Source organism: Hyperolius riggenbachi, chromosome 2, assembly GCF_040937935.1.
Source record: "Hyperolius riggenbachi isolate aHypRig1 chromosome 2, aHypRig1.pri, whole genome shotgun sequence".
Taxonomy (NCBI): Eukaryota; Metazoa; Chordata; class Amphibia; order Anura; family Hyperoliidae; genus Hyperolius; species Hyperolius riggenbachi.
In genome coordinates, this window is record NC_090647.1 from 343,508,998 (window position 1) to 343,533,801 (window position 24,804).

Below are 24,804 nucleotides of genomic sequence, written 5' to 3' on the forward strand. Positions count from 1 at the left end.
CGGCAGCCTGGCCATTTCAAATGACGCGCTAGAGCCACTCTCCCCTCACTGGCTGTCTGTTTCTGCTGGCAGGGGGCTGGCAGGGGGCAGGACCTCTGTTGCCTAGCAGTACCTGTAGCAGTAGCGAGGTCCCGCAGCTTAAAGAGCCGCTGCGGGACCAACTCACCAGAGGCCAACACTGCGTTCGGGGGAGGAAGCCAGCCGCTTCTATAACATAAGTATCGGCCCTGGGCGGCCCTGATGCAAGGTACAGGAGGCGGCCCGGGGGGAAATCGCCCCCTATCCCCCCAGGCCAGTCCGCCACTGGGCGGAATGCATGTATACATACATGCAGAAAAGGTTTAAGATGAAATGGGGCCCAGGGCAAGATAGCACTTTTTGCCTACCGCTCATAGTCACCTGGCTTATTTACTTAGATTTGGTGGGATCTTGCATCCACCAGGCCCAAGAATCTCTCCAGACCCTAGGCTGCTGCCTAGGTTCACCTTGTGGATTATCCAGCTCTGCACACATGGAAAGGCAGATCAGGACATGTCAACTGTTTTCTTATCTGTAGGGCTGTTTCACACCAAAAGGTGCTACAGATTTTGGAGCATTTTATAGCATTTTTTCCCAAGCCATTTTCACAGGGATTTGCTTTTCTATACTTTTTATTACGGAATCGCAATCACTTCAATAATGCTACATGCAGCATAATCTGTCTGGTGTAAATAGCCCATAGGATTTCATTGTCCAAGCGCTTTTCACAACATTGGAAAGGACTCTCTGAGAATCTCTTTAAGACTGAGTGCCCACTGGAGCAATTTCAGTAGCGTATTTGCTTTGTAGGAATCCCAGCAATTACAAGTGCTTTGCTACTGAGAGGCTACACAGTAGCATTGAGCTAGCAGGGTGATCGCAAAAGAACGGCCTGCAGCATTTTTACTATTTCTCCGGAGCAATTGCTTTCATTCCAATTAGGGCAAAATTGCAATCACTCCGGCAAACACATTTTTAGGGTGATTCGGAAATCATTAGTGAATTGCCCAGAGTCGGCAAACGCTGCCGCAAGCGGGCGCATAGCCGATGCCGGATTTATACTTTTTGTGTCCCAGGCCAAGTATGTCATGGCTCCAATTTTATGTGCAGCAGTGCCCCTCCCACTCCATGTGTATCATCCATGTACTGTAGCCCATCTCGTTCATTAACAGCTCCCTTGGGCATTAGTTTCCCTTTTTCTCATGTTGCTCCCTATTTTCAGCCTCCCTTTCATGAGTTGCAACTCCTCTTTCATGTTCAGGTGCCTCCTTGGGCTGCAGCCACCCACAGCCCAGGCCTTTGTGGCCTTTCCAGAAATCTGACTTGCGCTTAGTCTAAAAGCGATCTTGGTGTGAAATAACTATTATGTAGATGTGCCATGTGTGTGCGCCATGTTTTCTGTCTCTCATGACGAAGTAGGAATTCTATGGTTCTGTACCTGAATTGTCTTCCTCTAAAATTAGTTTGTCTTCACATTTTCAGAGCTGATTTTCAACTGGATGTTTTTTATGGGCAATAAGAAGAAAAACTAGGCACAAATGAGTCCCATGTCTTCATTTCAATCTAGACGTCTGGAGGTGAATCCACTGGGAGCACAGTAAGGTTGGATGGTGTGCCCATACATAATACAATCACGACTGTATGTACAAGCTGTAAAAACTATTGATTTCATGCTGGTGATCAGGTTTTGCTGCCACCACTCTCCAGATGGATGAGGTGGAGAGACCTCAGACTAGTTATTCCTAAAAGGAAGAAATGGTTAATTGCAACCTAACTAGCCAAATCAACAGTTTATAAAAATAAGACTGTTTGAGGACTTAGGGCATGATTCACAAAGCTTTACACCTGTTTTCCTTTGTTTTCACCTTATCTATGTTACATTTTTAAGCTTCCAAAGAGCAAAAATATAATATAATTAACCTCTTGAGGACTGCAGGGCTAAACCCCCCTAGTGACTAGGCCATTTTGAGTAAAATTGGCCACTGCAGCTTTAAGGCCAAGCTGCAGGGCCGCACAACACAGCACACAAGTGATCACCCCCCTTTTTCTCCCCACCAACAGAGCTCTCTGTTGGTGGGGTCTGATCGCTCCCAGCATGTTTATTTTTTTTTTTCATAAATATTTTCGTTTGTGTTTTTTTTTTTTAAAAAGGCTGTTTCTTTGAACCCCTTCCCTCCCTCCCTCCCTCCCTCCCCACAGCCAGCCAATTACGGCCATCGGCTGTCATAGGCTTCTGCCTATGAGAGCCGATCGCTCTCTTGTCCCCCAGGGGGACAGCCGTGTCACACGGCTGTCCCCAGTGCAGCGCCCCCAGTGAAAGGTTATTTATATCAAATAGGTGATAAATAAGATATTTATGAGAAGTTCTGTGAATAGAGCCCATAGAGTTCTAGCTTAGATCCGAATATTTAGGTAACAAGGGCAAAACTGAAACAATTACATTGTTAGTTTTTTTAATAAAAACTATACACACAAATATACATTGGAACTGGCACATACCTGTAAATACATCTGGCAGCTGAACAGATTGGTTGGATAAAAAAAAGTAAGGGATGAGAAATGAGGTAGAATGTCTGAAAGTTTAACCACTTCCCGACCGCCGTATAGACAATTGGCGGCCGGGAAGTGGACTCCGCAAGGACTGCCGTATTGACAAATGGCGGCGGTCCTTGTAGGGGCATGGGCAGAGCGATCGTGTCATCCGTGACGCGATCCTCCGCCGGTGTTCGGAAGCCCGGCATTTAGTCTCCGCTCGCCAGCCACTTATCAGAGCCGGCGAGCAGAGGAATCCGTAAAATCAGCCAATCAGGGAGTATAAGGCACTTTGTTAGCTAAACAAAGTGCCTTATACATGCTTCCTCCTCGCCTCGTGGTCTCATTGTTCCAGAGACCACCAGCGAGGAGGAAGCCTTTTGTAAGTGACACTCCACACTGCTGATTTTTGTGCCTAGCCCCCCTGATCTCCCACCCCAGCCTTCATACCCCCCCTGATTACCCCAGCAGACCCCTGCCAGCACCCTTGCACCCCTATAAACCCCCCCCCCCCCACCTGCCACTAACTATTGACGCTGTCCCTTAGTTTAGGTCCCTAACTGCCTCCTAGTCACATATAAACCCTACAGGAGAGGACTATTTAAAACTTAACTTTTAATAAGACTGTTCTAAAAGGGATCCAATTTGCTAAATGAATTAGATGCGATAAATGGGTAGGAGATATAGGTCTTGGTCATAAAAGACCACCGTCCACTTCCCCACTAGTAATCTATAACCCCCACACACAACTCGACATGTTTCATTTCCTCAACGGGAAATTTCGTCAGGAGTGATCAGTGCTCAGTGTAAGAGTGCCATAGTGCTAAAAATATAATTACATTATATACATCACATAGCTAATACAAATCTAGCAAAGTAACAAAGTATCGGCCGCAATCCTGCAGCCTGCTAAGGAACTGCCATTCACATTGCCTTTTTATAGTGGACTAGGAACCCCTAGAGGATTCTGGGTAGGGCGGGTATAATCACCGCCCCTTGTGATATTGTATCACTTAATTTGATTGGTCCCTATAAGAATCCATCAAAATCCCTAGCCAATCCAAGATGTGTCCATTGGAGGCAATACAAATAAAAGAGAGATGCTGGAGTGCTTGTACACTGTCCGCTTTGGATGTCACCCTCCTCCGTATGACGTCCCATCCACTGTTATCTTTAAAATGTTACACATCTGATCGGAAAGAGTGGAAAACACTCTTTCCGTATTTGCTGCCCTTTCATTGGTGGACTGAGTATCCGGGAGGGGCGTGGTCAGAGTCATCATGTGTGCCTGGTCAGCAGGCTCACAACCAATAGGCAGCCCTCTACCTTTCGCATGCCCGTAGGATAGCGGATGACAATGCCGGGAGGGGCGTGGCCAGCTCTGTCATATTCAAGCTGGTAAACCGGCCCCCATCCAATAAAGTGCCGTCTCGGCTATGTACTCCCCTCGCATAACAATTAGTGACGTCGGGGAGTGGGAGTGGCCCAGTCCCCCGAACGTCAACACCTCTCCACGCGTCCGGGAGTTTATAAACATTGTTGTCCCGGCAACGCTGCCACAACATGCGAGGTGCACAGTGATCCAAACCTCGCTATATACAGCTATGGCAGTTTAAACATGTAAAAGGTGCGGCGAGATGGTGGGTAGATCAAAAGACGGCAAAACCCCTCCACCCTATGAGGGGATACATTAAAGCCAAAGGGTATCAAAGTGGATGGTTCCTATAAAGACATAGAGCCATCAAAACAAAAGGGCACAAATAAACTATAGATGTTAAACACCCCTCACAAATAAATCATTCATTCTTTAAATGGAACGTATATAATTGGTACAAAGAAACCAATATACTTTAGATACAGGCAGTGAGCCATATTAACCCACTGAAAGACTGCATACAGGTGTAAATAAGGGGGAGTTTAGGAGGAGGGGGGGGGGGGTTATCTACCCTTTAGGATTGCGACCATTCAGGTAACAGGTAAGTATTCTACTAGTTGTAGACATAAGGCAGATGCTTGCAGTTAACCCTTATTTAGGGGCCACAGGTTATTTTTTCACACAAAGGGGGAAAAAGTAAAGCTCTCATTTAAACCATATGGACTCAAAGTACCCAGCCTATAGATCCAGCGGGCCTCAAGCTGCCGCAATTTTTGATCCAGGTTGCCCCCTCTGGGACCCATCTTCCATCTTTGTATAACCCAGAATCTTAAACATGTGGGATCACCACCATGTTTCTCTTGACAATGTCTGGCAATTGGGGTTCTACGTTTGTGATTCACGTCCCCCAGGTGTTCTAGAAATCTCTCCTTCACGGCTCTTGTGGTCTCTTGTGATACTCCACGGAGTATCTACCACGAGCCCCCTTGATTACTTATAGGAGGGGGAAAAATTTGGGAGACAGTCTGACACATTCATTCCTCCCAATGAGAAAAGGTACCCCTGGGGACTGTAAAAAGACATGGCTGGGTACACCTTTAAAGGGCATGCATAAATGTGGAAAATGCAAGGCCTGTGCCAATGTCCTCAGATGTAATAGCTTTAGAGCACCCAGGGACAATAGACTCTTTGAGCTATGGGATTTCTTCAATTGCGACTCTGAGGGAGTTGTGTACGCCATTCAATGTCCGTGCCCATTGATATACGTAGGAGAGACCACAAGAGCCGTGAAGGAGAGATTTCTAGAACACCTGGGGGACGTGAATCACAAACGTAGAACCCCAATTGCCAGACATTGTCAAGAGAAACATGGTGGTGATCCCACATGTTTAAGATTCTGGGTTATACAAAGATGGAAGATGGGTCCCAGAGGGGGCAACCTGGATCAAAAATTGCGGCAGCTTGAGGCCCGCTGGATCTATAGGCTGGGTACTTTGAGTCCATATGGTTTAAATGAGGGCTTTACTTTTTCCCCCTTTGTGTGAAAAAATATCCTGTGGCCCCTAAATAAGGGTTAACTGCAAGCATCTGCCTTATGTCTACAACTAGTAGAATACTTACCTGTTACCTGAATGGTCGCAATCCTAAAGGGTAGATAACCCCCCCCCCCCCCTCCTAAACTCCCCCTTATTTACACCTGTATGCAGTCTTTCAGTGGGTTAATATGGCTCACTGCCTGTATCTAAAGTATATTGGTTTTTTTGTACCAATTATATACGTTCCATTTAAAGAATGAATGATTTATTTGTGAGGGGTGTTTAACATCTATAGTTTATTTGTGCCCTTTTGTTTTGATGGCTCTATGTCTTTATAGGAACCATCCACTTTGATACCCTTTGGCTTTAATGTATCCCCTCATAGGGTGGAGGGGTTTTGCCGTCTTTTGATCTACCCACCATCTCGCCGCACCTTTTACATGTTTAAACTGCCATAGCTGTATATAGCGAGGTTTGGATCACTGTGCACCTCGCATGTTGTGGCAGCGTTGCCGGGACAACAATGTTTATAAACTCCCGGACGCGTGGAGAGGTGTTGACGTTCGGGGGACTGGGCCACTCCCCGACGTCACTAATTGTTATGCGAGGGGAGTACATAGCCGAGACGGCACTTTATTGGATGGGGGCCGGTTTACCAGCTTGAATATGACAGAGCTGGCCACGCCCCTCCCGGCATTGTCATCCGCTATCCTACGGGCATGCGAAAGGTAGAGGGCTGCCTATTGGTTGTGAGCCTGCTGACCAGGCACACATGATGACTCTGACCACGCCCCTCCCGGATACTCAGTCCACCAATGAAAGGGCAGCAAATACGGAAAGAGTGTTTTCCACTCTTTCCGATCAGATGTGTAACATTTTAAAGATAACAGTGGATGGGACGTCATACGGAGGAGGGTGACATCCAAAGCGGACAGTGTACAAGCACTCCAGCATCTCTCTTTTATTTGTATTGCCTCCAATGGACACATCTTGGATTGGCTAGGGATTTTGATGGATTCTTATAGGGACCAATCAAATTAAGTGATACAATATCACAAGGGGCGGTGATTATACCCGCCCTACCCAGAATCCTCTAGGGGTTCCTAGTCCACTATAAAAAGGCAATGTGAATGGCAGTTCCTTAGCAGGCTGCAGGATTGCGGCCGATACTTTGTTACTTTGCTAGATTTGTATTAGCTATGTGATGTATATAATGTAATTATATTTTTAGCACTATGGCACTCTTACACTGAGCACTGATCACTCCTGACGAAATTTCCCGTTGAGGAAATGAAACATGTCGAGTTGTGTGTGGGGGTTATAGATTACTAGTGGGGAAGTGGAGGGTGGTCTTTTATGACCGAGACCTATATCTCCTACCCATTTATCGCATCTAATTCATTTAGCAAATTGGATCCCTTTTAGAACAGTCTTATTAAAAGTTAAGTTTTAAATAGTCCTCTCCTGTAGGGTTTATATGTGTTTTGTATATTTAATCAGGTGTGTTGTTTCATGCCTCCTAGTCACCCCTGATCCCCCTCCCCTACCTTTAGATCACCCCCAGACCCCATTCCAGACTACCCCCCTGTATACTGTATACATCTGTATACAGCTACCTTACCCCCTGATCCCCCTCTGATCCCCCTCTGATCACCTGTCTATCATCTGTCCATCACCCCTCAGCACCCCCACCCATCAGAGCAGACCTTAACTGCCCCGCGGGGGCAACCGATCACCTGCCCAGACCCTCGATTGCCCTCATACCCCCCTCCTGATTACATCCCCTGCTCTTTGTTTACATCTGTCCTCCCCAGCAATCATTAACTGATCTGCGATCAGTAACCCCCTGTGTCTGCCTCTCATCAGATCGGGATTCAGTCTGCCCCCGTGCAGGCTCCTGATCAACCCCCCACCCCCTCAAATCGCCCTCAGACCCCCCCCCCCCTCTAATCACCGTCCGAGTGCATTGTATTTGACTGTGCTGTGATTGTATTCGATTGTGCTGCGATTGTATTCGATTGTGCTGCGAATGTATTTGATTGTCCGGTGATCTGCTTTGATTGTCCCGTGATTGTTTGATTGCCTCTGAGACCCCACTTCCCAACAACCCCCACCCCACCACCACCCCCACCCCCCATCACCTTCCGAGTGCATCAGATTTGATTGTGCTGCGATTGTATTTGATTGTGTTGCGATTGTATTTGATTGTCCCGTGATCTGCTTCGATTGTCCCGTGATTGTTTGATTGCCTCTGAGACCCCACTTCCCAACAACCCCCACCCCACCACCACCCCCACCCCCCATCACCTTCCGAGTGCATCAGATTTGATTGTGCTGCGATTGTATTCGATTGTGCTGTAATTGTATTTGATTGTCCTGTGATCAGTTTCGATTGTCCCGTGATTGTTTGATTGCCTCTGAGACCCCACTTCCCGCCACACCCAACCCCCCCCCCCCCCCACCTTCCGAATGCATCAGATTTGCTTGTGCTGCGATTGTATTCGATTGTGCTGTAATTGTATTTGATTGTCCCGTGATTGGCTTCAATTGTCCCGTGATTGTTTGATTGCCTCTGAGACCCCACTTCCCGCCACACCCAACCCCACCCTCCCCCTCACCACCTTCCGAGTGCATCAGATTTGCTTGTGCTGTGATTGGATTCGATTGTGCTGTAATTGTATTTGATTGTCCCGTGATCGGCTTCGATTGTCCCGTGATTGTTTGATTGCCTCTGAGACTGCTGCCATGTCCAGGACACGATTTGAGTCCATCCTGCGCTTCCTGCACTTCAACGACGACGAAACCTGTCATGAAAAGGGCCACCCTGCTTATGACCAGCTCCACAAAATTCGGCCCCTCATAGACCACCTGTCATCAACATTTGCAGATGCTTATATCCCTGAATAGAACATCTGCGTAGACGAGTCCCTCTTACGCTTTACCGGGCGCCTTGGCATCAAACAGTACATCCCAAGCAAGCGCGCCCGGTATGGGGTGAAACTGTATAAGCTCTGTGAAAGGGCCACAGGCTATACATGTCGTTTTAGGGTCTATGAGGGAAAAGACTCAAAATTGGAGCCAGTCGGATGCCCTGACTACCTGGGGAGCAGTGGAAAGGTTGTGTGGGACTTGGTGTCACCCTTGTTCCAGAAGGGGTACCATCTTTTTGTGGACAATTATTACACAAGTGTGGCCCTCTTTCAGCACTTAAAGTTAGAAGGAATCCGATGCTGTGGCACTGCGCGGCCTAGTTGCCAGGGCTTCCCCCAACGGCTCGTTACCACCAGACTTGAACGGGGGCAGAGGGCTGCCTTGCGTACTGACGACCTGCTCGCGGTGAAATGGAGGGACAAGAGGGACGTTTACTTTCTGTCCACCATTCACACAGACACGACAGTCCAAATTCAACGGGCAACTGCGGTCATTGAAAAGCCCCTTGTCGTCCACGAATATAATGTCAACATTGGAGGGGTGGACTTCAATGACCAGAGGTTAGTGCCCTATTTAGTTTCCCGGAAAACAAGACGCTGGTATAAGAAAGTGTCTTTTTATCTGATTCAATTGGCAGTTTACAACAGCTTTGTTCTCTACAGTAACGCTAGGAGAACTGGATCTTTCCTTCAATTTCAGGAACAGATCATTCTGGACATCCTGTATCCAGGAGGTGCCAGCCCCCCCCCCCCCCCCCCGATGCAACTAGCCGACTGCATGGAAGGCATTACGCCTATCAGATTCTGTGTGCCCCAGGTCAACGCATCCGAAGAAAACGTTGTCGTGTCTGCAGCAGTGCTAGAAGAAGGAATGACACCAGTTTTTATTGTCCCAAATGTCCTGACCAGCCTGGCCTATGCATAGGGGAGTGCTTCGAGAGGTACCACGAGCAGGTACACTATTAGAACCTAGGGAACTCCAGACACAGGAGTAGGCACACACTCAGTGGTCTTTCGTACATTGTCCCAGGGAGAGGAGAGGTAAGCTTGAAAACCAAACAGGTAAGCATAAAAGTCGGAAGGAGGATCGGTTTCCATGCTTGATATTGCTGATCTGTCCTGGGTTGGCAATATAAGACGGCATGTTTGAATTTCCCTTGAGTGTGGACACCCCCGGTTTATATGTGATTTGGGCCTATGATGATGCTTTAATGCCACACAGAGTCATCTCTATTGGCAGGCATATTGCTGTATCCTACAGGCATAATGCTGTATACTAAAGTTCTGAGGCCCAGTCACATAAGTTGGTGGCTCACCCTGAGTGCAGGGTGGCACGGGGTGTCTCTCTCCTGAGGTTATCACTGCCATTGATGTGGAGGAAGATCTGCCATTGATGTGGAGCAAGGTATGTTTGCCGTTCATTTTTCCTTTCAGCCCAGAGTGCATTACCCGTATACCCAATATAAGGAGTATAGCAGAAACTCCTAATACTGGCCATACATGTAATGATTGCAGAGACCCTAAAATGCCAGGACAGACTTCACAAATGACCCCATTTTGGAAAGAGGACACCCTAAAGTATTATGTGAGGTGCATGGTGAGTTCATAAAAGATTTTAGTTTTTGTCACAAGTTAGCAGAATTTTTTTTTTTTTTTTTAACAAAGTGTCATTTTCCGTTTACTTGTGACAAAAAATAAAATTTTCAATGACCTCACCATTACCCTCATGGAATACCTTGTTGTGTATTCTTTCCAAAATGGGGTCATTTGTGGGGTTTGTTAACTGTCCTGGCAAGTGGGCGGGGTGCTAAATTTTGAGCACCCCTGTAAAACCTAAAGGTACTCATTGGACTCTGGGCCCCTTAGCGCAGTTAGGGTGCAAAGAAGTGCCACACATGTGGTATTGCCGTACTCGGGAGAAGTAGTAAAATGTGTTTTGGGGTGTATTTTTACACATTCCCATGCTAGGTGGGAGAAATACCTCTGTAAATGACAATCTTTTGATTTTTTTACACACAATTGTCCATTTACAGAGTTATTTCTCCCACCCAGCATGGGTATGTGTAAAAATACACCCCAAAACACATTGTACTACTTCTCCCGAGTACGGCAATACCACATGTGTGGCACTTTTTTGCACCCTAACTGCGCTAAGGGGCCCAAAGTCCAATGAGTACCTTTAGGATTTCACAGGTCATTTTTGTTTCAAGACTACTCTTCACGGTTTAGGGCCCCTAAAATGCCAGGGCAGTATAGGAACCCCACAAATGACCCCATTTTAGAAAGAAGACACCCCAAGGTATTCCGTTAGTAGCACGGTGAGTTCATAGAAGATTTTATTTTTTGTCACAAGTTAGTGGAAATTGATTTGTATTGTTTTTTTTTCACAAAGTGTCACTTTCCGCTAACTTGTGACAAAAAATAAAATCTTCTATGAACTCACCATACTACTGATGGAATACCTTGGGGTGTCTTCTTTCTAGAATGGGGTCATTTGTGGGGTTCTTGTACTGCCCTGGCATTTTAGGGGCCCTAAACTGTGAGGAGTAGTCTGGAAATCAAATGCCGCAAAATGACCTGTGAAATCCTAAAGGTACTCATTGGACTTTGGACGTAGAGAGAAGTAGTTTAATGTGTTTTGGGGTGTATTTTTACACATACCCATGCTGGGTGGGAGAAATACCTCTGTAAATGACAATCTTTTGATTTTTTACACACAATTGTCCATTTACAGAGATATTTCTCCCACCCAGCATGGGTATGTGTAAAAATACACCCCAAAACACATTAAACTACTTCTCCCGAGTGCGGCGATACCACATGTGTGGCACTTTTTTGCACCCTAACTGCGCTAAAGGGCCCAAAGTTCAATGAGTACCTTTAGGATTTCACAGGTCATTTTGAGAAATTTTGTTTCAAGACTACTCCTCACGGTTTAGGGCCCCTAAAATGCCAGGACAGTATAGGAACCCCACAAATGACTCAATTTTAGAAAGAAGACACCCCAAGGTATTCCGTTAGTAGTACGGTAAGTTCATAGAAGATTTTATTTTTTGTCACAAGTTAGCGGAAATTGATTTTTATTGTTTTTTTTCGCAAAGTGTCAGTTTCCGCTAACTTGTGACAAAAAATAAAATCTTCTATGAACTCACCATACTCCTAACGGAATACCTTGGGGTGTCTTCTTTCTAAAATGGGGTCATTTGTGGGGTTCCTATACTGCCCTGGCATTTTAGGGGCCCTAAACCGTGAGGAGTAGTCTTGAAACCAAATGTCGCAAAATGACCTGTGAAATCCTAAAGGTACTCATTGGACTTTGGGCCCCTTAGCGCAGTTAGGGTGCAAAAAAGTGCCACAAATGTGGAATCGCCGTACTCAGGAGAAGTAGTATAATGTGATTTGGGGTGTATTTTTACACATACCCATGCTGAGTGGGAGAAAGATCTCTGTAAATGGACAATTGTGTGTAAAACAAATTAAGAAATTGTCATTTACAGAGATATTTCTCCCACGCAGCATGGGTATGTGTAAAAATACACCCCAAAACACATTATACTACTTGTACTGAGTACGGCAATACCACATGTGGGGCACTTTTTTGCAGCCTAACTGCGCTAAGGGGTCCAAAGTCCAATGAGCACCTTTAGGCTTTACAGGGGTGCTTACAATTTAGCACCCCCAAAATGTCAGGACAGTAAACACACCCCACAAATGACCCCACTTTGGAAAGTAGACACTTCAAGGTATTCAGAGAGGGGCATGGTGAGTCCGTGGCAGATTTCATTTTTTTTTGTCGCAAGTTAGAAGAAATGGAAACCTTTTTTTTTGTCACAAAGTGTCATTTTCCGCTTACTTGTGACAAAAAATAATATCTTCTATGAACTCAAAATGCCTCTCAGTGAATACTTTGGGATGTCTTCTTTCCAAAATGGGGTCATTTGGGGGGTATTTATACTATCCTGGAATTCTAGCCCCTCATGAAACATGACAGGGAGTCAGAAAAGTCAGAGATGCTACAAAATGGGAACATTCACTTTTTGCACCATAGTTTGTAAACGCTATAACTTTTACCCAAACCAATAACTATAGGCTGAATGGGGTTTTTTTTTTAATCAAAAACATGTTTGTCCACATTTTTCGCGTGCATGTATACAGAAATTTTACTTTATTTGAAAAATGTCAGCACAGAAAGTTAAAAAATCATTTTTTTGCCAAAATTCATGTCTTTTTTGATGAATATAATAAAAAGTAAAAATCGCAGCAGCAATCAAATAGCACCAAAAGAAAGCTTTATTAGTGACAAGAAAAGGAGCCAAAATTCATTTAGGTGGTAGGTTGTATGAGCGAGCAATAAACCGTGAAAGCTGCAGTGGTCTGAATGGAAAAAAGTGCCTGGTCCTTAAGGGGGTTAAAGCCCACGGTCCTCAAGTGGTTAAAATACCGTGTTTGACCAGTAAGCAATAAAGTCTATGTAACAAACAATTCAAAATGGTGATTTGTGGTCAGTGTCTTGCTGGCCTGTCAGGATAGTATTTCGACAACAGATGATAAACAAAGTGCCCCCAATTATTGACACCAATCATTCATAGCTCCCAACTGTCCATTTTTGGAGGGACAGTCCCTCTTTGGAAACCAAATCCATCTGTCCCTCTTTCTCCTTTGTTTGTCTCCTTTTCAGGGGTAATGTGCAGATCTATATAAATATATGTTGTTTTCTACTGAGAAATGTGTTTAATTGATGTTAAACTTTATTCCCATCCTTTAAATTGATATAAGTCTTAAATTCAAATGTTAACAAGAAGGAAAATTACTGATGATAGAAAGACCCAGTGTGGTTTTAATTATAAAACTACATCTTTTGCTTATGAATTCTTTGTAGAGGTGCGTCTGGGGTGGAATTAAAGTTGTGGAGGGGACATGTATTAACATTGTCCCTCTTACAGAGGAACTCCAGTAAAAATAATGTAATAAAAAGGTGCTTAATTTTTACAATAATTCTGTATAAATGATTTAGTCAGTGTTTGCTCATTGTAACATTTTTCCTCTCCCTGATTTACATTCAGACATTTATCACATGGTGACATTTTTACTGCTGGCAGGTGATGTCACTGGAAGGAGATGCTGCTTGCATTATTGACAGTTGTAAACAGTTGTCATTTCCCACAATGCAACAAGGCTCCCACAGTGTGATGTCAGGACCTTAGAGCTGTGAGGCGCTGACATCACATGTGGGAGGGGTTTCACCACAAAATCAGCCATACAGAGCCCCCTGATGATCCGTTGAAGAAAAGAAATGGATTTCTCATGGGAAAGGGGGTATCAGCTACTGATTGGGATGAAGTTCAACTCTTGGTTACGGTTTCTCTTTAACTTAAAAAGTTGGGAGGTATTCCCATATCACATGACTAGTGATGGTGACAGCTAAGCAATGTAAAAAGTTTAGTGAGGCAGGAAGGGGCAGGCACATTTTATGACTTAGGCCAGATTTTCACTCTCTACACAAAAGAAAAGTCGGGTTCAATTGGTAGAAATGTTGTTACATTCTGCAAGTAGATGGGCATGGGACAAATATTAAAGGGAAAAAGGAAGAGGTCTGACATGCTGGCAAATGCTAGAAACTCTTTTTTTTCAGAGCAGTTCTTTTGACTAGTGATGTCAATTGTGCTTTTTATAGGGGACCAATGGCAATTCAAACAATGACTTTTTTTTTATATAAATACAGCGATATACACAGCATATATATTATAATATATGTTACTGGCTGTCTTGATTAGACTCAGAATTGTGATGATTAGATTCATGAGAAAATGCAAATCTATGATAATGAGATTTTCATTTCTGTAAACCTAGGGCTATTCTACGCCAGTTTAGCATCAGGAACCTTTGACACATGAACCTACCCACTCCTCTTTTTTTCCTAGTGGGGGAGAACAATGAAGCTTTGTGTCTCCATCATTCTGAGCTGATGTAGGGAATGTGCCTCTCCTTTTATTCTGGGTCTCTGCAGATGCAGACAAGGATTATCATCATTATCATAATTAATGACTTGTTATTATAGAACGTGCAATATTCAGGTAAAAGGGAAACAAAGATGCCACATAACAAAGAAGGCAGCAAAAGGCTCTTGTTCGAAGGGGTAAAAGTGACAGAATAGGAGAAGCATTTGTAAAAGCTGACACCAAGCAGGGATGCAGCAGCTGAGAGCTTGTTCTTTTTTAATGTACAAAGTAAATCATATCATACAATGAAACAAAACCAGCATTCTCAGATGTGTAACAGTAATTGTCAAATCATAGTGGTGAAAACAGCTGAAATCTGCTTCAGTGCAGAATGTCACTAGTAAAGGGCACCATGCGCTGCAAAGTAAAACGCTGTTGTTACGCACTTATTTAGCTAATTGTAAATGTTTCAGTACTGAAAGACTATGGACTAACCTGACAGATATATTATTATACTGTATTATACAATACGCTGCAGAGGAATTCCTCCTTGATTTAAAGTGGTTACAAGATATAATGTAGGGTTATTATTAATGGTCTTACACACTGTAGGTTTTATAGTCCATTCTCCCCATCTAATTTTTTTTATCCCACCTATTATTAGGTAATGCACCTCTCCCCATCCCTCTAACTGCCATGGACTTCTGGGTTCAAAGATCGCAAGTGCTTCTGGGAGCACCTCTTCAAGAAGATCCCAGAATCACAAACACAGAAAAATGGCATCTGTTTGCATTGACATTTTGCAGCTGGTGGTAGCCTACATTTGATACAGCAACCCACTTATCTGAGTTTTCAACAGTGGGTGAGGTTTAGCAAGGTAATATTGTTGTAATTTCTATTTATAATGCTATGTGTGCAATATATACAAAGATGTTTTTTTTAGTTGGGTTCCTCTTTAAGTACCACATTGGATGTTTTTCAGGCATCACAGTAAGTCTAAGTAAATCCCTCGGTCTTTAGCTGCATTCCCTCAATACAGACACAGCCGTGAACAAGCATCTTTTTACTGAACATGTACAAGTTCATGAACCACTCATGCATCGTAAAAGGAACTGCTGGTGTACAAAGGGAAGAAGGTGTGCACGACTTGTTCCTTTGAGTTGGCATGTGCGGTTCACAAACTCGCACATGCTCAGTATGTTTGTCCATGCTGCATATGTGCTGCGGGAGCATGGCTGAAGACCAAAGGACTTCCAGTAGAAAACTAGAGCAACACTGGAACTAATCGGAAATGTAGGAAGGCAAGCTAGTCTAAAGCGGGCACCACCGTGTTATATTTAACCCGAATTATTAATTCTCCAATTTTTTCATTGTTATTTAACATAAAAAGGGCACTATGTCATCACAGAATTTTAATACTTGATGCAGCTGTTCCAGAGAAATTTCCTGACCCAGAGATGTGTGGACAATGTATAGAGCTGCCAGCAGAGTGGGAGTTTCTTCATCTGCAAAGAGCCACCAGCTGCTCTCACATATCCCTTCACTCTGCACTTCCTGTGGAGCACAGGGAGGAAGTGGGCACACTGGACAGGGTCAGCTCTGTGTATACAGGAAAAGACTAGATGGTTTCCTCTCCTTGACCATAACAGGTGTCCAAAGTGGAAGAAATATCTACAGTTCTGGTTTCAGTAGTAGACTTATCACTATGGGGCTAATAGAAGAGCGGTGGATTCAAAAGACGGATGGGCACCATGACAAAGGACAGGAAATGTATAAACACACACATGCAAGTACACATGTACATTTATACACTGGAGAAACAGCGTTGGGGTTCATTGTGTTCGTTGGTCATCCCAATATCGCTCACTGTTACCAGCACGCCCAATCGAGCAAGTCGGCCCTACATCTTGCAGTATGCCTGACCGATACATGTGACCAATTTTGGCCTGAAATTGGTCACATTGTTGTTCGGGCATGCACTTTTTTTCCATAATTGAATCGGATGGTCGATCGGCCGCCAAGTTGTCTGAGGTAAGGCCACCTTAACAGTATGTAAGGGCCTGCATGTTTTATCGAATTGATGTTGCAGCCACTCTGTAGCTGCTGCCCAGGAGGAAGTAAACAGTATAATCTTTGAACACTATAATTGCCCTGTGTTTGTTTAGTCCCATCTTTACAGTGTTTGTTTCTGTAAAGTTCAGTATCTGAACAGCTCTGCATAACCACAGAAGACCTTAAAGAGACACTTAAGCCTCTTAAAATCCCACTTTTTATGCAAAAAATCCACAACTTTCTTAGTCTTTGATTTTGCTGCCTGGGGAGGCAGAGCTTTGAGCTGCAGCTCTGCCTCCATTGGCGTCAATCTCCCGTGGATCTTCGCCTCTCCTCGCCCCTCTCAGTGAAGGAAGACTGAGAGGGGTCGGGAGAGGCGTTGATCAGCGGGGATTGATGCGAGTAGAGGCAGAGCTACAGCCCTAAGCTCGTCCTCTACTAGGAAGCGATCCCCACATTTAGCCCAGGGGATTTAGGGGGTTTGTAAACAGCTTTCTGCCGCGGGATGGGGCGTTTTAGCAAGGCTGATAGTGCTGAAGTTAAATGTTGAATAAAAAGTGGGATTTTAGGAGACTTCAGAGTCTCTTTAAGCTCCATACACATGGTCAATCAACATCACTAGAAAACAAGTGAACCCCATAGTTTGTGATGAACAAACGATGTAGGAGCATGGTTGAATTCAATGACAGCACAAAGCATACCTCCCAACTTCTTGAGATAAGAAAGAGTGACACTTTAAGACATGCCCCTGCCACGCCCCTAACCACACCCCCACCACACACCTTGTCATGCATATCACAAAGTATTCAGAACCAAAAGATGTAGTTTTATCATGCAAACTGCAGGGACCTTTCTATCAGTATTAGTCTTCCGTCATTTTAACATTTGAAAATAGGAAATATATCAATTTAAATGATGGGGCAACAAGTTTAGAGTCAATTAAACACATTTTTCAGTAAAAAATACACGTATTTACACGGATATGTACATCAGTCTTGAAAAAGGGAAAAATGAAGAAGAAAGAGGAGCAGAGGGATTTGGTTCTCAAATAGGCACTGTCCATCTGAAAAGAGGACAGTTGTGAGGTCCGCCAATCAGATCATTAGCGGAACTGCGAAAATGAGGACAAAGAAGTGCAAAATTAGCCACATGTGAGTATGAAGCAACAATTTGTTATTATTCAATACGGAGTATTAACACCATTTATTGTCTGAACTGATCTGCCAGGACAGATCAGTCTACATGGATAATAATCGCTGTCTTATACCATAGTTGGCACTATTTTTTTTCATGATTCTCGGCCGACCCATCATTCATTTTGGGGTGACAGCGGTTGAGCGTGTGTATGGAGCATTCATTTATGTCAGCAACAATTACAAATAAATTTAACCGTTTTTCCATCCAGACCTTGTTTTCCCCTTATGGACCAGAGCTGTTGTGACATTTTAGCTATGTCCCTATTTAATCACCTAAAATAAATATATATCGATTTTTTTAAAGAAAAACTAGGCTTTCATTGTATGGCATTTTTTCCCTCCAACAATTGTGTTTTCTATGTATTTTAATGGGAAAAAGAGGAAAAAATTGAAAAAACACATTACTTCTCAGTATTGCCAATTCCAGTTTAAAAATATAAAGCTGTACAAAAGAACAAAACCTTTGAGAAAATAAAATGGTTTCTGATGTTATTTATGATGTGTTTCAATAAAACATGACTATTTATGTTCAATATTGCCAGCAGAGACCCTATTCGTACCTTGTAGGTTAGTAGACTTTAATTACCAGTATGTGTAAGCAGGCGTCGTTGACAGTCAGCTGAAGACTGCCGGGAGTGGTGGTGGTACTGTGCTGTGCTCTGTTTATTTATGCCTCATCTAGGCAGGTAGCATCTGCCCACCCCTTGGCATTTGCTGGCCCAGACGCATGTGTGGATGACCCCATATGCTTGTGTGTGCAGCAGCTTTATGCTTGGCTGCTTAGGCTCTCACTAATGACTGGCAGAAATGGTTCTACAGCCTCACAGCCAATCCTGGGTGTGTAGGTATTTGCAAGTGGCTATAGGTGGTATAGGGGTAGTTGTAGAATGTCACTTACAGAGTGCAGCTTCCAGCAACATCTAGGCAGGGAGCAACTGAGCACAGGGAGGACATATTCAGTTTTTTAACCTCATGAAAACCACATAATTGATAACATCCTGGCATCTACATGCATGCATGTGAATGACCTCTTGTAGGTTTCTCAATGACTGAGTAGTGGTTGATCTCCCGTTGCTGATGCTGTGCAGCAGAATCGTGTGGTTACTATGAGGTTCAGCCATCCATATGAATTAGCCCTAAGCATGAGTACACTAATCCTTTAAGCGTTCTAGGTAATTTTATTAGCTTACACAAGTGTATTGGCTCTATGAAATTATACATATATATTTATTTCTGATATGTGTCAAATAACAGTAACATTTAACAAAAAATTAATCCTATTCAAGCCTAAATTATTTTGCCCATGGGAATATGTTCATTTTGTTAAGAGTGTAATTTGAAGTATTATCTTGTATTATTGGGTTACACCACTTGGACTCATGGCTTAGACAGTAGCCACTTATCAGATTTCACTGTAGGACTTATAAAACCTTCGGCTGCTCTGGAATGAGAGCAAACTTAACCTAGGGATTTCTTTTCACCTTTTATCCAAGATTTATACCTGTTATTTCTCCTCAGGGCAAAGCTATTCAGTCTAGTTTGTTGAAAACTGCTACTGATATCACTGTACATCACCAAACAACCTGGAGTCACTGTTTATCTGAGATAATGTCTATTGGTTAGGTGAGATCAGGGGCATTGCTAAGATACCAGAAGATCTAGAACACCTCTGGGCACCAATAGCAGGGCAACTGTGTGTTGAGTGAACAGTGGTTGTGGACGTGAGAGTTTGTGAGTTTAGCTAAATAATTTATATGAACCTAACCAGGATAGGTGTAACTAGAAATCAATGACTCCCTACTTCCCTGGCAAAAGTTTGGGCAAAGCTCCCTTTCCCCAAAGAAACAATTAGGCCCTAACAACTCTACAAACAGAGTCATAATAAAATAGACAGAGTATGTATTGCTTTCCACAGTAACTAATTCTAGAATCTTAAATAATAATTAAGCGGGCATATACCCACAAACAAAATAATTAGGCAACATATCTATCAAACAAGATAATGAAGCAGTGTCCCCCCAAATAACACAATTTGGCAATGTCCCACCAACAAACAACATAATTGCACAGCATATCGCCCCCCCCCCCAACAAAAAAATATAAAAAATAAAATACAAAACAATAATAATAGTTAGGTGCCACATCCCTCTAAAAAACGTACTTAGACATTGTATCCCTTCAAACAACATAGTTAAACAACATATGCCCCAATCAACATAATTAGGCAACATAATTAGGCAGAGCTGCGTAATATGTTGGCGCTTTATAAATACAATAAATAATAATAATAATAAAAATAATAATAACATATCCCCAAAACATAATAAGGCAACATATATTTTCAAATATTTGATTGTTTTTAAAAAATAAAGATAAGCACATTGTTGTATAGCATACATATCCAACAAGAACAAAACAGTCAGTATTCATATTTTCAAATCTTATACAGCGAGAAGCATGGCTGATAACATGACACCTAAAGCTGGCCACTAACGGTCCAATTTCTAGCGAAAAATCGTTCGAGCGATCAGAAATTCTGATCGGACGAAAAATCGTTCACTAAACCATCAACTAACCAATCATTGCTTCCTATCTATCACGACCACCAAGAAAATCCAAATTTTCGTTCGACAAAAATTCATTCGGGCAACATTTTTTTCACTCGTTCATAATCGATTGTGTCCACCAATGGAGATTATTTACAACCAATCCGATCAGAATTTCTGATCGCTCAAATGATTTTTCGCTAGAAATTGGACCGTTAGTGGCCAGCTGTTTCATGTAGCTTCTCTAATTTCTAATTTCTAAATTCAGTGTCCTCTAATTACAACCTCTATTGAATCTTATTACAAACAAATATTCTTGAATTCTATTATAGACCAGGCCCCCATGAGTGGGCCACATGTGGCTGAAAAACTGACCACATCAAGAGCTTTCCTTAATTAATCAAGGATGTTGAAAAGACAGAAAAGGGGGGAAATAAACAAACAGAAAATAAAATCAGAAGTATAGAATGTGTTGGTCCAACCTACTATTAGGTAGTGTGCCCAAAGCATACTGTGATTAGATATAGTGACCAGTGGTAGGCGAAATGTGGTATATGCAAAATTTTGCATCGTAATTCGCAATTACGCATTGTAATCATAATGGGAAATTTCAGAGAAAATCGTAATTCATTTCGTATGTAATAGTAGTATTTCACAATTTCACATACTTTTTCGCGTAATTTTGTGCCAACTTTAGAGGTTAATAGCAAAGCCCCCATGCATGCTATTGCTACTAAAATATGATTAAAAAAAATTCACCGATCTAAGTCCCCCGCAGAAAAACCGACGGTCTCTTATTAGAGACCGCTGTCTTTCTGCAAAAAAAAAGTTTCCCGTCCTCCTTCTAGTTCCTGGAAGCGTGATGGTTCGCTTCCAGGACTTTTGACTGTGGCCAAATAGTAAACTGCACCCACATACATTTTTTATTAAATAATGACATTATATTACATTTAAAATTAGCGGTTTACCTCCCACACCAAAAATTACCCAAACACATTTTTTAATAAAAAAAATTACAATTAAAAAAAACCACACAACATAAATAGTTACCTAAGGGTCTGAACTTTTTAAATATGCATGTCAAGAGAGTATATTATTAAAATTTTTTAAATTATAAGCTTGTAAATAGTGATGGACGCAAATTGAAAAAAATGCACCTTAATTTCTAAATAAAATATCTGTGCCATAAATTGAGATAGGGACATCATTTAAATGGTATAATAACCGGGACAAATGGGCAAATAAAATACTTGAGTTTTAATTACGGTAGCATGTATTAATTTCAAACTATAATGGCCAAAAACTGAGAAATAATGATTTTTTTTCCATTTCTTTCTTAATCTTCTTGTTAAAATGGATTTAGAAAAAATAATTCTTATCAAAATGTACCACCTAAAGAAAGCCTAATTAGTGGCGGAAAAAACAAGATATAGATCAATTAATTGTGATAAGTAGTGGTAAAGCTATTGGCGAATGAATGGGAGGTGAAAGTTGCTCGGATGCATAAGGTGAACAACACTGTAGGCTGAAGTGGTTAAAAATGCAAAGAAAAATGGTTTTTAAACTGTAATTTTTCTAAGTTTAAAAACCATTTTTAGTTGCATTTTCAAAATCGAGTTTCTCAAAAACTATAAGGTCTTTTTGCTAAATTATTATTTTTTCAATGTTATTAGGAAGTGTTCCCTTTAACCCCCTTGGCGGTATGAAAAATACCGCCAGGGGGCAGCGCAGCAGTTTTTTTTAAAAAAAATTTTTTAAAATCATGTAGCGAGCCCAGGGCTCGCTACATGATAGCCGCTGCTCAGCGGCATCCCCCCAGCCCCGCCGATCGCCTCCGGCGATAGGCGATCAGGAAATCCCGTTCAAAGACGACGGGGCGGGATGACGTCACCGACGTCAGCGACGTCGGGACGTCATTGGGAGACCCGATCCACCTCTTGGCGCTGCCTGGCACTGATTGGCCAGGCAGCACAGGGGTCTGGGGGGGGGGGGGCCGCGCGCCGCACCGGTTAGCGGCGATCGGGCGCGCGGCGGCGGCGGCGATCGGGGTGCTGACGCAGCTAGCACTTTGCAAAAAGTCCAGCAAAAAAAAATTATTTAAATCGGCCCAGCAGGGCCTGAGCGGCACCCTCCGGCGGCTTACCCCGTGTCACACACGGGGTTACCGCTAAGGAGGTTAAACATACTCAGGCAATGTGCCACCCAAAACGTAATTAGGCAGCATGCCCCAAAACACAATTAGGCAGTGTACCCTCAAATATAATTAGGCAGTGTGCCCCCAAACATAATCAGACACCATGCCCCCAAATCATTGGTACTCAGTAGTACCTGCCATACTCACTTCCTACTCACCCACCACATCTTGCAGCCTCCTTGTCTTTACTAGCGAATCTCACACTCACTGGACCAGAATATAATGAGACTTTAAGGACCATAATGATGTACCATTTGTAGCACATATTATTCTGCATCCCCTGAAACTGTCATATATACAGGGGAGGACTGGATCAGGGAGCAGGGAGAAATTACCCCCCGCCTCCTCCTCAGATAACAAATTGGGCTGCAGCTTTACTTAGGGTGGTTCAGGGGAGCTCCGGCTAGAACAGAGTTGGTAGTAATGTGTACTGGAGCTGAACTCGTTGGTCCAATGTGTTCCTTCCTCCTCCATGCAGTGTCACGTGACCTGTCAGCTGTGGGCAACAGACACAGCATCAGCCAGCAGAAAGAGTACACTCAGATGGCTAAGGAGAGCGCTGACAGGACAGATTAGTGACTTCCCCGCTCTTCTACTGTACCCTGCATGGAGGGTGTATGGGGTGACAAATGCTAAAAAATACAAGTATTGGAAGGAGCATGGGGAGTACAAAAAAAGGCGACTTAAAACTACTATCTGGAGAGGATTTAGGACTACTGTATATAGTGCAGTGGAAGGATCCAGGGCACAACTAGCACAATAGTGGTTAGCACTGTCGCCTTGCAACGCTGGGTCCCCTGTTCAAATTCCAGCCAGGTCAACATCTGCAAAGAGTTTGTATGTTCTCCCCGTGTCTGCATGGGTTTTCTCCAGGCACTCCAGTTTCCTCCCACATCCCAAAAACATACAGATAAGTTAATTGGCTTCCCCCTAAAAAATGGCCCTAGACTATGATACATGCACTACATGATACATACATAGACATATGACTGTGGTAGGGATTAGATTGTGAGCCCCTCTGAGGGACAGTTAGTGACAAGACAATAAACTGTACAGCGCTGTGTAATATGTCGGCGTTATATAAATAAATAAATATGCAGGGCACATGCACCTAATCTTTAGCCCTAGTGGCACCACAGGGTTGGATGTCTGAACTCTCATCATGGCACAGCAGGTAGAAAAAAAGGATCTATATTTTGAATTAAATTGGATAAGGTGGCACTATTGGTTCTCTCAGCGGTGACAGTGCAGCAATGACATTACAAATTAGTATATAGATATTTGTGGAAATCGATGAGTAAATGCCTCTCATTTGATATACTCTGTTTAACATCTAAAAAAGTAAAACCATAGGTATATATATGGAAATCCAAAGTGAATGATCATTTTTCTGGATATTTTTTTTTTTTAATAGAGCTTTACAGAGCAATTAACATAAAATGTTTCTTTTTTGGAGCCAAAGGGTTAACATAACAAGAAGCATAACAGTATAGCCGAGAATACCCCGTATTACCATTACACAAACGCATACTAAGAGACACATAGATGGAAGGCAGGAAAGTGCGAGTCAGGTAATTTATGGCTTCAGAAACTGCTTTGATCTATGTATTACTTCTGTATTTGCATAAGCAAAGGCTTGAATATGGGGCAAAAGGAGAAAGTTAGAGCAGAGGAGAAAAAAAATTATTAAATTTGTCCAGTCTATCAAGTATTAACCCCTTACTTACAGAATCTGCCTTGGAATAAAATTTTCCCCGAATTATGAAGATTATACACAATTCCAAAGCTCGATGTTGATTTAGATATGAGCTGAAGCCTATAAATATTCATGTAGGAGATCAGCAAGGTATTGGGCAATGAAAATACTGAAATGAAGGACAGAGTTATACAGCTATATGTAAAAGGTCCTACGGCTTACACAAGGGAGGGAGCCATATTAAATGTTAAAACCACGATTAAAGACAAAGTTGTTATTAATCATAAATTTGCTTTCAAAAAATACATTGCTACAGCTGATTCATAATCTTTTCATATTCTTTTAGCACTTCTACAAAAGCACAGACATTACAAAGACAAAGATTAAATAAAGTTAAACAAGGACTGTTCTCTCCAACTGAGTATTTATTACTGTAAAGACGATTTTCCTGAGTACTAATATTAGGGTCTTCTTATACAACCCTGTTTCAAAAAGTTGTGAAAAATTTAAATAAATTCAAATTTCGGCAAATGTTGAAATTGAAAAAAAATGGTTTTTTTTGGACAAATATAGTATATCCTTTTGAATATAGTGCTAGCAAGTCAGCAATATATTTGGAAAATTTTTTGGAAAAATGGCAAATTTATCCCTGTGTCGCAGATACAAAGAGAGCAATCGCTGTAGTTTTGAAAGTAAACCATAAATGTTGCATGTGGGATCACCCCAATAGGTTTACACTGGTTTAACGCTTTACCAATCGATGGCGATCGGCAAGCGCTGCAAAAGAGCAC

The 24,804-nt window shown here is 42.7% G+C and overlaps 1 long non-coding RNA gene across 1 annotated transcript; it reads left to right on the forward strand.

Annotated features, from left to right (window-relative positions):
- Nucleotides 1-171: 171 nt before the first annotated feature.
- Nucleotides 172-24,438, forward strand: LOC137544451 (uncharacterized). Its single transcript, XR_011025867.1, has 4 exons — nucleotides 172-247; nucleotides 1,501-1,620; nucleotides 14,994-15,206; nucleotides 24,360-24,438. It is a non-coding gene; the product is annotated as an uncharacterized lncRNA (long non-coding RNA).
- Nucleotides 24,439-24,804: the final 366 nt, after the last annotated feature.